The sequence below is a fragment of the Lissotriton helveticus genome, chromosome 8, assembly GCF_964261635.1.
Source record: "Lissotriton helveticus chromosome 8, aLisHel1.1, whole genome shotgun sequence".
Lineage (NCBI taxonomy): Eukaryota > Metazoa > Chordata > Amphibia > Caudata > Salamandridae > Lissotriton > Lissotriton helveticus.
In genome coordinates, this window is record NC_136069.1 from 1,340,070,286 (window position 1) to 1,340,083,525 (window position 13,240).

At 43.0% G+C, this 13,240-nt stretch overlaps 1 protein-coding gene across 2 annotated transcripts in view; it reads left to right on the plus strand.

The window, feature by feature from the left end:
* Window positions 1-13,240, plus strand: part of NME7 (NME/NM23 family member 7) — a 634,381-nt gene that overhangs the window by 620,822 nt on the left and 319 nt on the right. The window lies entirely within an intron of this gene.

The following is a 13,240-nucleotide window of genomic DNA, read 5'->3' on the forward strand; positions in this document are numbered from 1 at the left end:
TTGAAGAAAACTCCTTATATCTTCATGACTGCCTTCTGAGACTCCAGTCCTCTTTTCCCAGTTGCATACTGGTTCCCACAACTCTGCTTCCCGGTCCTGAAGAAATTCCAAGTTCTATTAAACTAGATTTTTTCCAGTTGGGTTACATCTTCCTCTTTCTCAGGGCCTCCTTTCCCCTCTGGTCACAAGGGGGTAGTACTGCAGAGTCTCGTCGTCTTCTCCGTCCCCTTTAGCCAGTCTGGTCTTCAGGAGATCGAAACCACAAGCTGTGGAGCAAAGTGCTGGAGTAGAAGTTAAATAGCTGGAGGTAATAACAGGAAGGATTTTTTCAGTGCAATAGACTATGACGTCTTCTCTCCTCTTTTGTTCTGGTTCCCTCACTGGAGCAGCCAGGTATGGTATTTCCAAGGGTAAATCGGTCTTTCGTTGTTGGCGTTGCCTCTCCAATCATAATAAAATCCTCAGGCTTCATTTTGGCAGTTTTTCAGCTAAGTGATAAACTTACTTTCCTTAGTACTTGCTTTGTGGTAACATAACTCTCTCAAAGCTTCAGCACCCAAAATCATGAATCCCTTTCTCAGTTGTGTGGCGCAGTCTCCTGCCTTGCGACTCCACTACTGGTCCTCCCAGTTCAGTTCACTGGACAAGAAAATAAATCTTCTCCCCTGAACTAACACTTGATCAACCCTGGTTCTGCTGGGCTTCGGGGGGGGGGGGGCTCTTCTGAATGGGGAAGATGCTTCAAGAATCTGTTGGATGTCCCTCAGACAGCCTGCAGGATTTTCTTAACTTCCATTTTGGCCATTATTGTGCCTGTGGCATTCTGTTGAAGCAACAGTTTGCAATTTCAGAACAAATGTATTCCATCAATTTTATAAAGAAATAAGGAATTTCATTTCAACCTTGTTCTGAGAGTACTTTCCAATCAACTGGTATATATTGTAGTTTTTATTACATTTTGTCCAGCAGTAAAATGTGCAACTGCAGGAGCATGGGAGTAAAAACGTGAAGTAAAATCAAACCGCACATATTAGAATTAGGCAATATAAATACTTCCTGCAAACCTTCTCCTTCTCCCCACATCTGTGCTACAGGCAACTGTTTAAGGCATGTACACAGCCATTTGCATCATCACAGTAACAGTTATGGTGTTTTGAACATAGATACAGCAATCTTTTTAAACAGAACAGACCTTGATGGGACTTTTTACCAGGTCACATCCATTACAGAGGTTGAACCATCAGATTTCCCTATCTGGAATTTGATGCGAGGACTACAAAAAGCAGGATTTTCCTAAAGGAATTATACACTGTCATAATCTGGTCTCCATGTAAAAGCCTTTCTCAAGGCCTGTATATAAGTTACGACAATGTCATTGCAGGTTATTCCGCATGCTCTGCTATTCAGATTACACTAGAAGTAAACACAACTGAATGTGTACGCAGGGTTTTCAACTGCTGTGCATCAATGCAACTACCATGCTACAACTAAAAGGTGAATATTTGGGCATCTGTGATAATAGTGATGTCTGCCTTTTCATCCTTCCACATCAATCAGCTCTGATTGGACTGTTGATCACAGGCCTGGGCTGCCCGTTTTCCCAAAGGGCATTCCCCAGTGGATTGAACCCTTTTAGAGCAGGTTTTTAGTGCAGGGGGTGCTGATCGTGCTTCGGTCACTTTCTCCAGCTTCCCCGGAAAATTAGAGCTGGCAGGAGTGGTGAGCGAGGAGGAATGGAGCAGGGCTGGTTTGATCAGCATCATCATTGAATACATGGTACTGGATTGTACAGTTCTGAGCTAGTTTTGTTTTCTTTCTACTTAAATAATCTTATCCGGTTAACAAAATATAGGATACCATATATAAGACTTTTCTTGTAAACAAGGCACGACCAGTGATCACTTCAGCCCCTGGCCTATTACATTGGCTCCCTTCTTAATCATTTGAACATCTCTTACCGGGTGTATGCTGATGATACTCTGCTCTACCGGGAAGTGTTCTCCATCAAACGTCTCACTTATGGTTCATATTCTGGATGTTATACACGCCTGGATGGCTGTTCACCTCCTCAAATGTAAAAACAGAGACCCTTTCGAGGGTGATTCGTTGCGCTTAACAAATATCGATAATAATATTAAACCTCTACAAGCAGTGCTACTGCTCTTCCAGTATCCATCCTCTTACTTTCCCTACTGGTTCTGTCTTGGCCGGACTCGCTCAAAATTCGAGACTCGAAAGCGGTCTTTTCTTGACTCCACCTTATTACCCCCACAACAACAAAAAATCTCTATAGAAATGGGCCCCCCACCAGCTCATTCTTGTGATTCGGTTATGATTAAAGACTGCTTGGCAGAATCTGGCTGCAGTTTGGTAGTTCATACTCAGTCCTCTTGTCATGACTGAGGGAACTCTACTATCTGAGAATTCTCTATTTCACACTGTGCCCCTGAAAGCAGCATTATAAATTTCACACTGTGCCACTGAAAGTGGCATTACCCATTGCTGCTAGTCTAGTGCCAGGAATATTCTGAAAATATCAGATCCTCTCGCACCAGAGTACAGTGACTCCCATTACAGCCAGGAGTATTTTCGAGCCGGCTGTATGGTATGCTCTTCTCGAGTGTGGGACACCTTAAAAACCTGCCACAAAAGCTCACAATCTCTGGTGGTGTTCATTCGCTACAGAGTTCTGACACCCTCCTTGCTCCTTCTTGAAATACTGATCTTCTAAAAAACAATGCTTTGTCAGCCTTTCTCCAGAAGTATCTGACGATCTGGAGATGTATTTTTTCTAAGATCGCATGAACTCCCACCCATGGATTGCCAAAAAATTATCTGAAATGCCTTATTGCGGTCTCAGTTCAAGTTCCTCCATTTTTAGGTCGAGCCTAGAGTCAGCGCGCATGTGCTGCTCTGTGAGACTTGTACTGGAGTATAGAATAGAAGCCCCACCCATATTGGTCATTGTCCTTCATAAATGCTGGCTTCTGATTTGGAAATAGGCTTGTTAGTCCCTTCTTAGTACCACCTTGTTTTCATCTATAACCTCTCATGGAAACTGGCTCTTTTACTTCGGTTGTTACATGGCACATGTTCTTAAGTCTGTAAGCACCATTTTCTTTGAGTTTCTTTTACTGCAGGCACTACGTGCTTTGCTTACATTCAGCGAGCAATGCATCTTTTGAAGCAGCTGGGACAATAGTGGCCCCTTCTTTCCAATGCTGTAGGTCTCAAATTTAGATGCAAGACCTATTGCATTGCAAATATTTTTTAAATCTTTATTTACTTTGGTTAAAATCTCTGCACTTGCGCTTTAGCTGTAAACATCTTAACCTCTTCTGTGCTCATGACGAGACTAGCTCGTCATCAGTCACGGTGGAGCTGGTCTTGTCAGAACAGCTGCGCTCCGCCCACACGCGAATAATTCCCCGCCTGTGCGGGCTAATTAATCAGTGGGCGGGGTCGTGACGAGACCAGCTCGTCATGAGCACAGCTCCATAGTGACTCATGACGAGCTGGTCTCCCCGTCAGCGCCGCGCTCACCCCCGCACCAATGGGGGGAAATTACCCCTGTAGAGAAGGGGTTAAGCTAAAGCGCTGGTGCTGCGATTGCTTTAAAGGTAAAGAAATAGAATAACTTTTTTCTATTTCTTTACTTTTGAAACAAGCATGTCACTCCGCTTTAGCGTAAGATATTTACAGTTAAAGGGCGAGTGCAGCAATTTCAACCAAAGTAAATAAAGAGATGGGGGGTGGGGGGGAAGACGTGTGGCTGCCATTTTTTTCCTCTTTATTTAGTTTTGTTATAATCGCGGCACTCATGCTTTGGCTGTAAACATCTAAAGCAGGGTGCCTCGATTTTTCAAAAGTAGAGAAATAGAAAAAAAGTATTTTTGTACTTCTTTGCTTATAAAGCAATCGGGGCACCCACGCTTTAGCTTAAGATGTTTACAGCGAAAGCACAAGTGCCGCCATTGCATTCAAATGCTTGCATTATTGAGCACATAAGATCAAGCAACACCTAAAAAGCCCTGCCTAGAGCGCCTCGATTAGTGCATTAAAACACACAAAGGAAGAGGTACAGGCTGTCTAATGAGAAATTAAACATTAGCGCACAACAACAAAGATGTAAGAAAAATATTTAGGACGTAAGATAACAGGTCAAGAAATTGACACCCCAACATAAACACAGTGCTGTATGGGTGCGTAAACTTGTCAAACCATATCGGTAAAAAAAACACAAAGGCGGTGTTTAAATCTATACTATACATTGCATCAAGTCAATGACTCGATATTTACATAGCTCCAATCTCAGCATGCTAATAGTTCATTATCTTGTCTGTCAGTTCCAAGTGCCTCCCGAAAGTATCCCTTTCTGCAGCTCGCAAACTGACTTGGGGAATTGACTTGAGATTTAACCCAAAACAAATGCAAGGTCAAACCTACAGGGAACAGCCGAGCCTGCACAGCAACAAACCAGGTGCATCATGTTAAAGTCTCCGGGGGAACCATCAAGTCATTTACGTCCCCATTCATGTCAGGAGATCTGTCCTGCACCAGTTGCCTGTGATCAGTTTGTGTACGGGATGCCCTGCTGACTGAATGACCATACATATGTGCAGTTACTAACTTGTGTAAGAATGTTAATGCGTCTACTGTAATCTCAATAATTGGAATGGAAAGCAGGGTATAAAACCATGCACGTACCTCTTTGTATCTAAAAAGCTGAATACGGACACTTCCATTCAGAGAGGGGGGCATTATTCAACGTACCTTTGATAGACCTTGATCAAATTCATTTTTAACAGGAGGGATATCTTACCGTTTAACAACTCAAAACAACAAGCTTCCAATAGCGCTATTAAACTAGTTCAACAACGAATTGCTTTGAGATAGCAAGAAGTTAAGCTAGTGACAGATTACAGTAATTGATACAGAACTCCCTGGGTGCAGGTGGGTTATTGGGCAATATATGATATAGCCGACATTGCTGCCCTTTAGTGATAGACACAAGGCAAGGTTTTTTTTTTAATTTACTTTTCGAAACTTCACTTTTTTAAAACATTAAATCTTTAAAAAAATACTTTTTAAATTATTGCTATGCTGATGTGTTGGAGCTCACGCTGGCATTGCTTTGCCTACTGGATCCAAGCTATCGCGCTAGTGTTGGAAATGGGGGTCTCTAGTTGGGAAGAGGTAGGTACCTTTGTCCAAGTAGGGACCCTTCTTCCTGGTAAGGGGGATGCACTTCTAAAATAACCCCTGGTTGTCCCCTTGGTAGCTTGGCACAAGCAGACAGGCTCATCTCAGAGGCAGTGCGTAAAGCATTTGTGTATGCATACAGTAACACAGTGAAAACATTACAAATAGACACCACACCAGTTTAGAAAAATAAGCAAAAACTTTATCTAAACCAACAGGTCCAAAAACGATATAAAAATCCAACATACAATACTGTAAAAATAGTTACTGTGCAAAATAACCGTTAAATTGCAGGAATTATGTGAAAACACAGTTCCTCTGACTCTGTAGCTCCGTTCTGGGCTACCGCGATACTGAACATGACAGTCTAACAATTCCAGCCAACCTCGTGGGTACAGGTCAGCTAAAGCGTCAACAGATTCGGAGACAGTACCTTTCTTGTTGTGGCCAATGCGCCGATGAGAGTCGGTCAGGGCAACCATTGCGGTTGCGATCTGTGATTGAAGCGTTGCAGTGTGCAGGGTCCTCAAGGTTCAGTACAGGCAGCGGCTCATTGACGGAGTCGGTGAGACCAAGGCTTGCGTTGCAGGGTGAGACGGTGCTTGATGCGGTGCTAGCAGGTCATGGTGCAGCGACAGAGCCGGTTGATGTTGGAGTCAGGCAGCGATGAAGTCGGTGACGCCTGTGCAGCAAAGCAGTGGGGAGTGTGGTGCCCACAGAACGCAGTGCAAGCAGCGGCTCGTTGACTGAGTCGGTGAGACCAGGTTTGTGTTGCGAAGCAAGGCGGTGCCTTCAGGACACGGAGTCTGCGACAGACTCTGCTGACCAGAGACGGTGCCCAGAAGGATGGTGAGGTCTTTGCTGTTCCTGAGACCTCTTGAACAGGGGGCAAGCTCCACTTCAAACCTTTGGAGATACAGATGCACACAGTTCCTCTCCTTGGCAGAAACAGCCACTGCAGGCCAACCCCAGACGGCACACAGCAAAGGGCCAGTACTCCTCCACAGGTTTCTCCAGCTCTTCTCCATGCAGAGGTTCCTCTTGAAGTCCAAAAATGATCTGTGAAGTCTTTTCTATCCCTTAGTCTTCCAACAGGAGGCAAGCCCTACTTCAAGCCCTTGGAGAAAACTAACAGCTGGATGATGAAAGCACAGTCTAGTACTTTCCCTGCCCAAGGCAGAAGGAACCACAGCACACAGTTCAGGGGCAGCACTCCTCCAGCTTTCCCGGTTCTTCTTCCTGGCAGGTTCCTTAGATTAGCAGAAGTCTGAATTTCAGGGGTCTGGGCCCACTCTTTATAGTACAAAGCCCTTTGTTCTTTGGTGGCATAGAAGCTCTTTGCCCAGCCAAAATCAGTTCTGTACTCTGTGGTGCAGCTGCCCGGCAGGCGGCGGAGACAGCATTCTGTAAGGCAGAGAGGGCCTATACAAGTGCAAGGGAAATCTCCTCCCACCACTCTAAATTCAGACCATGCCTATTCAGGTGCTAGCGAGAAATCCTCCACTGAATGCAGCCCAAGTCTATTCAGCCCAGCCCTGACTCATTCAGGAAAGGCAGGACACACATCAGCCCCTGTGGCTGTCAGAGAGAATGCTTATCCACAGCCCCTGTCACTCCAAAGCCACAGTCAATACACAAACCAGCAGAGGCACAGAGGATGGCCAAGCAAGAAAATACCCACTTTCTAAAAGTTGGTATTTTCAAACACAATATAAAAATCATCTTTACTAAAATATGCATTCTTATATTCTGAGTTCAGGCACAAAATTCCAACTTTCAATCTTATTCCAATGCGAATTTAAATTTATAAGATGTAAACAAACTCCTATTCTATCCTATGGGACTTATAGCCTTTCAATAGTGAAAAATGAAATTGGCAGTATTTTACTATCAGGACATGACACACACATCAGGGCATGTCCTACCTTTCACATACACTGCACCTTGCCCACAAAGGTACCCTGGGCCAACCTTAGGGGTGACTCACATATAAGAAAAGGGAAGTTTTGTACCTGGCAAGTGGGTGCACTTTCCAGGTCGAAATGGCAGCACCAAACTGCACAGACACTGCAGTGGCACGTCTGAGTTACCTATACAGGCTGCTCATGTGGGAGGCACAATCAGTGCTGCATGCCCACTAGCAGCATTTGAGTTCCAGGCCCTGGGCAGACACAGTGCACTGTACTAGGGACTTACCAGTACATTAAATATGCAATCATGGGATCACCAATCCATAAACACAATTTACAGGGAGAGCATATGCACTTTAGCACTGATCAGCAGTGGTAAAGTGCCCAGGGTCAAAAACCCAACAAAAACAAGATCCAAACAGAAGGCCAAAAAGTCTGGGGATAAACCCGCTGGACAAGCTGGGTCTAACAGTGATTCTCTGCAGTAAAGTCTTTTAACCCACTGATGTACCTCACTTGTATTAGAACTTGTGTGAACAATCTCTTTAAACCAAACCTGTGCAACAAGTTTATTATTCCCTTGAATGTGAACTAGAATAGAATCTTTCATACAGGATACAAACATTCCTATTTGTAAGAGAGGCCTACAGAGTTCACACTCAAATCCGCACTGGGTTTGTTAACCCACTGCGCTCTCCCTTACGCATTGACGCCTATGGCGTGCCGTTTGCACCCAAAATTCTGCAATGGCTTTATTGCCTCCATGTGGTATTTTATTGCCATTTTAACCTGGTCGTAATTTTAATCTGTTTCAGCTAGCATAAAAGTCATTTTTGTTCAAATTAGCAGATTACACAACAGCTGATATATTATGTAGCAAATGCGCAAAATCTGTGACTATGCACAAAATACCACCACCACAGAATCACATAATTCCAATGGCCCTGCATGTAGTCCTTTGCTCAGGTGATGACTATGCAGCTGGCTTTCAATGACTATGACCCCTTACAGTCACAGATTCTAGTGAATCGGTCTGCATGCCATAGGCCACTTAACCACAGACTTTGGTTCTAATGCATGCCTTTGGCCCCCCTAGACCCCTTATAACTTTGGGTTATGTTCACCATACCTGCGCACCGCAGGGGCAAACATTCCTGAGTCACACTACATGACCCGGTGTGTAGTAATTGTTTAGCTCTTCAATCCCTACCGGCACATGACCAAGGATAATCTGCTGCATGGCTAAACACTTATAAGGTCCCAAAGGAGAGACCGATTGCATTGCAAATGCTTGTTGTTACTCCTCTTGTTGAGTGCACTTGCACCCTTGTCCCAGTTGCTTCTCTTTCAGAACTGCACTCTGGTATCCTTTCCGAGTCACTACAAAGCCTCATATGTGGAGGTCGAAACAGGAGGGTAGGGGGTGAGGGAATCTGAAGGGCAAGATGTGCCCTTACTTTTTTAATTTTAAGAAAACAGTTCCCCTACTTTTTGTCAAAAGTCAACCATCTGGAGTTGAAAATCTTCAGCTGAAGTGTCATTCAGGGAGCTTCAACTGTGAAACCGAGGGAGGGGCAGAGAGCTAAACAAGCCTTCTTGACAGGGTGCCAGACTACTTGACAGAAGTGTAAATGTAAAGGATGCCTGAAAGCCGGTATTGGCTTTAACTGATGGAATCACTTGGAAGCTTACGGATGACGCACATTTATTCTTTTTTAGGGGTATTGTAAGGGAGCTACAAGTTAAGCTCTGATGTGTGCTTTTAAAAGACAGTTGTTAAAAAAAAACAACATATACTGCCTGGAAAAAATCTATACTTTGGAAACACTTTATCTTAAACCTTTTTGTGAATTCCGTAGCAGCCTATCTTATACTGTGTGTAATGAAAGTTTAAATTATTGACTTGCATGTTCACAGTGCTTTCGTTCAGACTGGGACCTTGTAGCACTAAACATACACAAGTCACTATTCTCCACTGCACAAACCAGGATTTGGTGTGGTGCATTAACTAATAGCGATTTCATAATGTAATATAGTGTATTTGCCACTGATTAACATTAATTTTCCTTTAAGCTGTATTTTAATTTACATGTAGTTACCGGAAGGTGAGAGACTGAAAAAAGTTACAGAAGATTGTATTTTCAGTCCCGCGCTTCAATGGCAATGCCTTGTTGCTTCTTAGAGCCTCTCTTCCTTCCGGGAAAGGGGCAAGTGTTGCAACTTTGTGGCTTTGGCAATACAGAACAGCCTTGATTGATATGTCATGTAGGAACAAAGTGACTGGATGTTTCAGTGGCTTGCAGTGTCTTTGATCAAAGAAATGGTAGGACTGCAGGGTAGCATGGGGATCTGCATCCCTTAATCACCTTGAATTTGCTCTAATCCACATAAAGTATGTTGGGATGTGGGTGATCAGTGCCTTGATTATTCGGTTATTACTTGGCATTACTATAGCTTATCAATATGAGTAAATTGGCCATTTTCACATAAAGCTTTCCACAGTAGATTACAGCAGTATTAATATGTTGCACTGCACAAAATATCTTTATATTAAAAAAAAAAAAGCTTGCAGTCTTTTCTTCCATCTTACTGAGGTAGCGCTTTATGGGTATGTACAGTATACTAGCCTCATTTTTTGTTTCAGTTGCTATGGAATAGCTCTGTTTCCACCAGAAAGGTCTTCCTCACCACTCGGATATGTAGGATATAGTATCCTCTGGTGTACAGTAGAATGATATTGCAAGTCAATGAGGAGTTTTGTGACCATTTAGAGGAGTGAGGCCCAAGGCTTTGTTCCTATATAAGGTCATGGAATGCTATCCTTTTAAAACATGTTGGAGGGTATTTTATCCCTTATAATACATGCTTACTCGATCACTTATCCCACAATCTGCTTAACTCCATGGGGTCTCTCTCATACATATGAAGGAAATATTGTTGAGACATGAATACTAAAAGTAAAATCTGTAGTGCAAAATTAACCATGCTAAAAAGCAGTTAGTAACTTACTGCAAAAAACAAATTGTTAGGAAGTGGGTTTCGGGTTGACAGAGGTATGCACCCTGTCCAAGCAGGAACCACAATCCTAGTCAGGGAAAGTCACAAAACACCCTAAATTATCCTGTGCTCACCCTCTGGTAGCTAGGCACAGACCAGTCAAGCTTAACTTCAGAGGCAATGTGTGAAGTATTTGTGCAACACAAACAGTAACAGCGAAAACACCACAAAAAGACTCCACACAAGTTTAGAGAACTAGAGAATAATTCTATAAATAAAACAAGACCAAAACGACAAAAGTCCAATCAGTAGAAGTCAAGAAATACATTTTAAAGATCATATGCAAAAATTGCTCTTAGAAGCAGCACGTGCTTAAAGAGTTAATTGATCACGCTTGACCGGAACAAAGTCAAGATCTCAAGCCAGCCATGATGGGAGCGGAGGCTGGATACAGTACCCCACGCTGGGCCTGCTGAGCAAAAGTACTTTAATCCTGGTCGCACCGAAATGTAGGGTGCTGCTGAGCAATGCATTGGCGAACCCCACACAGTTGGGGTGATGGGCTTGGGTTTCCCCATGCAACGCCGGTGATGCATCGGTTCCACAAGCGATAAGCCAGATCTGGGGTGCGACGTTTCCCAAATGCGATGTGTGTTGGGCTTCTCCATGCTGTACAGGTGATGCGTCAATCTTTTCTACACAGTGACAGTGATGCGTTGGTTCCGTAGTTGCAGTTCTGAAGGTGAAGGGTTGGTTCCAAAGTGTGATACATCAATCTGGTTCCCACAATGAGTCAGTACCGATTGACACATCTGTGTCGATGGGTGGGTTCTGGCAGATGCAGCACTTCATACTCCCTTCCAAGGGCCCAGGACTGGGTTGTCACCACTTAGCAGAGCAAGACTTGCAGCAAGCAAAGTCCAGGTGCTGTTTGTGGGCTTAAGAGAAATCTTTGATGTCCCTGAGACTTCAGAACAGGAGGCAAGCCGACAAGCCCTTGGAGATACTTCAGTTCTGGGATGTAGAGATGCCGATCAACTTCTCACTCCCATGCAAGAGGGCAGCAGGCCAGCACAACAAAGCAGTCCAGCAGAGAGGCAGTCCCGCCAGCAGCAGCACCCCAGTCCTGCTTCCTGGTAGAATGTCCTAAGTTGCACCGTTTCAAAAATTGATGCAGTCCTGTATTCAGGACCCAACTAATAGTACTTTTGATTACAAAGTCAACCGAAAAACTCGTTGACGTTTCGCTCCCAAATGTACAACTTAAACTGAGTCTTCATCAGGACAATGCAAGTATACACCTTATTGAAGTTGACTTTACAATACTAAGTGCCATTTGGTGGGCTCCGAATTCAGGGCTACATCAGGGTTTGAAACTGCAATTATAAGTCAACAGTATATGCTTTATCTCACAGCACATTCCATGTTCACCGTATATCACCAAGAGCACCCACGTTCTTGTGTTTCACATTGTGATGTGAAGTATTTGAATAATTGTGCCAAATACTTTGTATATGTTTACATTCGTCACAGGATTGTGCCGTACTGGATACATGGGTATCCAATAAACTGATGGTCTAATTCAAATCAAACTCATGACAACACCTCTTTGCCTAGGAAGCACAGGCTAAAGCTTCCCCAAGGGAACCATTGTTTTTGTTGACAACAATGTTTTTAAAAGTGTCCTTTTCAGAATTGCAATTTAAAATCCAACTCCACCATACGTTGAGTTTTAAAATCGTGATTCCAGGGACACCAAATTTGGGGGTCCCATCTATTCCGAATTGTAAATTACACGTATAAAATGTAACAAGGCAATCCCAAACGTATCCTATGAAAGAGATAGGCCTTACAGCAGTGAACATCTAATGTAAGAGTATTTCACTAGCAGGACATGTAAAACATTAAAAGTGCATGCCCTACTTTTTAAATACACTGCACCCTGCCCATGGGATGTACAGGGACTATTTTAGGGGTGACATATGTAATAACAAGGAAGGTTTGAGACGGACAAGTGAGTTAACTTGCCAGGTCGACACTGCAGTTTAAACTGCACACACAGGCTCTGCAGTAGCAGGCCTGATACTTGTTTAAAGGGCTACTTAAGTGGGTGACGACTAGTAATACAGGCCCACTAGTAGCATTGATTTACAGGCCCTGGGCACATTTACTCCACTTTGCTAGGGACTTATAAGGAAATTAAATATGCCAATTGGGGATAAGCCAATGTTACCATGTTTAAAGTGTAGAACACATGAACTTTAGCACTGGTTAGCAGTGGTAATGTGCCCAGAGTCCTAAAGCCAACAAAACAAATTCAGCAAAAAGGGAAGGAGGAAGGCAATACGTTTGGGGGTGACCTTGCAGAAAGAGCCATTTCCAACACGTGTAAAATTCAGTTTAATGCCAGTTTTCTTTTTAAAAGCTGTAGTTCAATGTGTAAAGGCATATTAAATATATTCTGCATTTCCTGTAATTACTTGTAGCATGCAAAAATAGACATGTTGCCATAAGTATCTCATTTCTGCTGCCTACTGTTCATTTTAGAAAAACAGATCAGAAGGAAATACAGTTTTTATTTTCATTAAAGCTGGGGCTGTAATTATATTATGTGTTCTGCCTTTCTTCGTGGCTTCAGACTTCGGCGGTAGGGATGTTAATGTCACAACTAAACTGTAAATACTTATTATGGTCGAGCAGGCATATAATTACATTACAGGTGACAATAGACGTCACAACTCAATTAGAGATGTGATTTTATACAAGGATTTTAAGCTTCTTTGTATTATAAAAATCTTCTCAATTAAAAATGGATATTTACCCTTTCATAGTTTAAAGCAGGGTTGTCCAATGCAGGACCAGAAGGCAGATTCCATGCCAGATTGTTATGGTGACTTTTTAAATTATTTCCAATTGAATTTATTGGATCTCAAAGAGAATATTTGAAGACTTGGTCTTGGTGTGGCCCTCCTGAACCTACATTAGACTGGTTTATTTTAGAATATTTCTTAATTTTTTTTAAGGAGTTCCGGATCTCCGAAATGAGATAAACAGGTGTATTGCTTAATGCCCATGTTGTGCCATTTTTCAATTTAACCTCCATGAAAGATGAACTACCATTCTAAAAATAT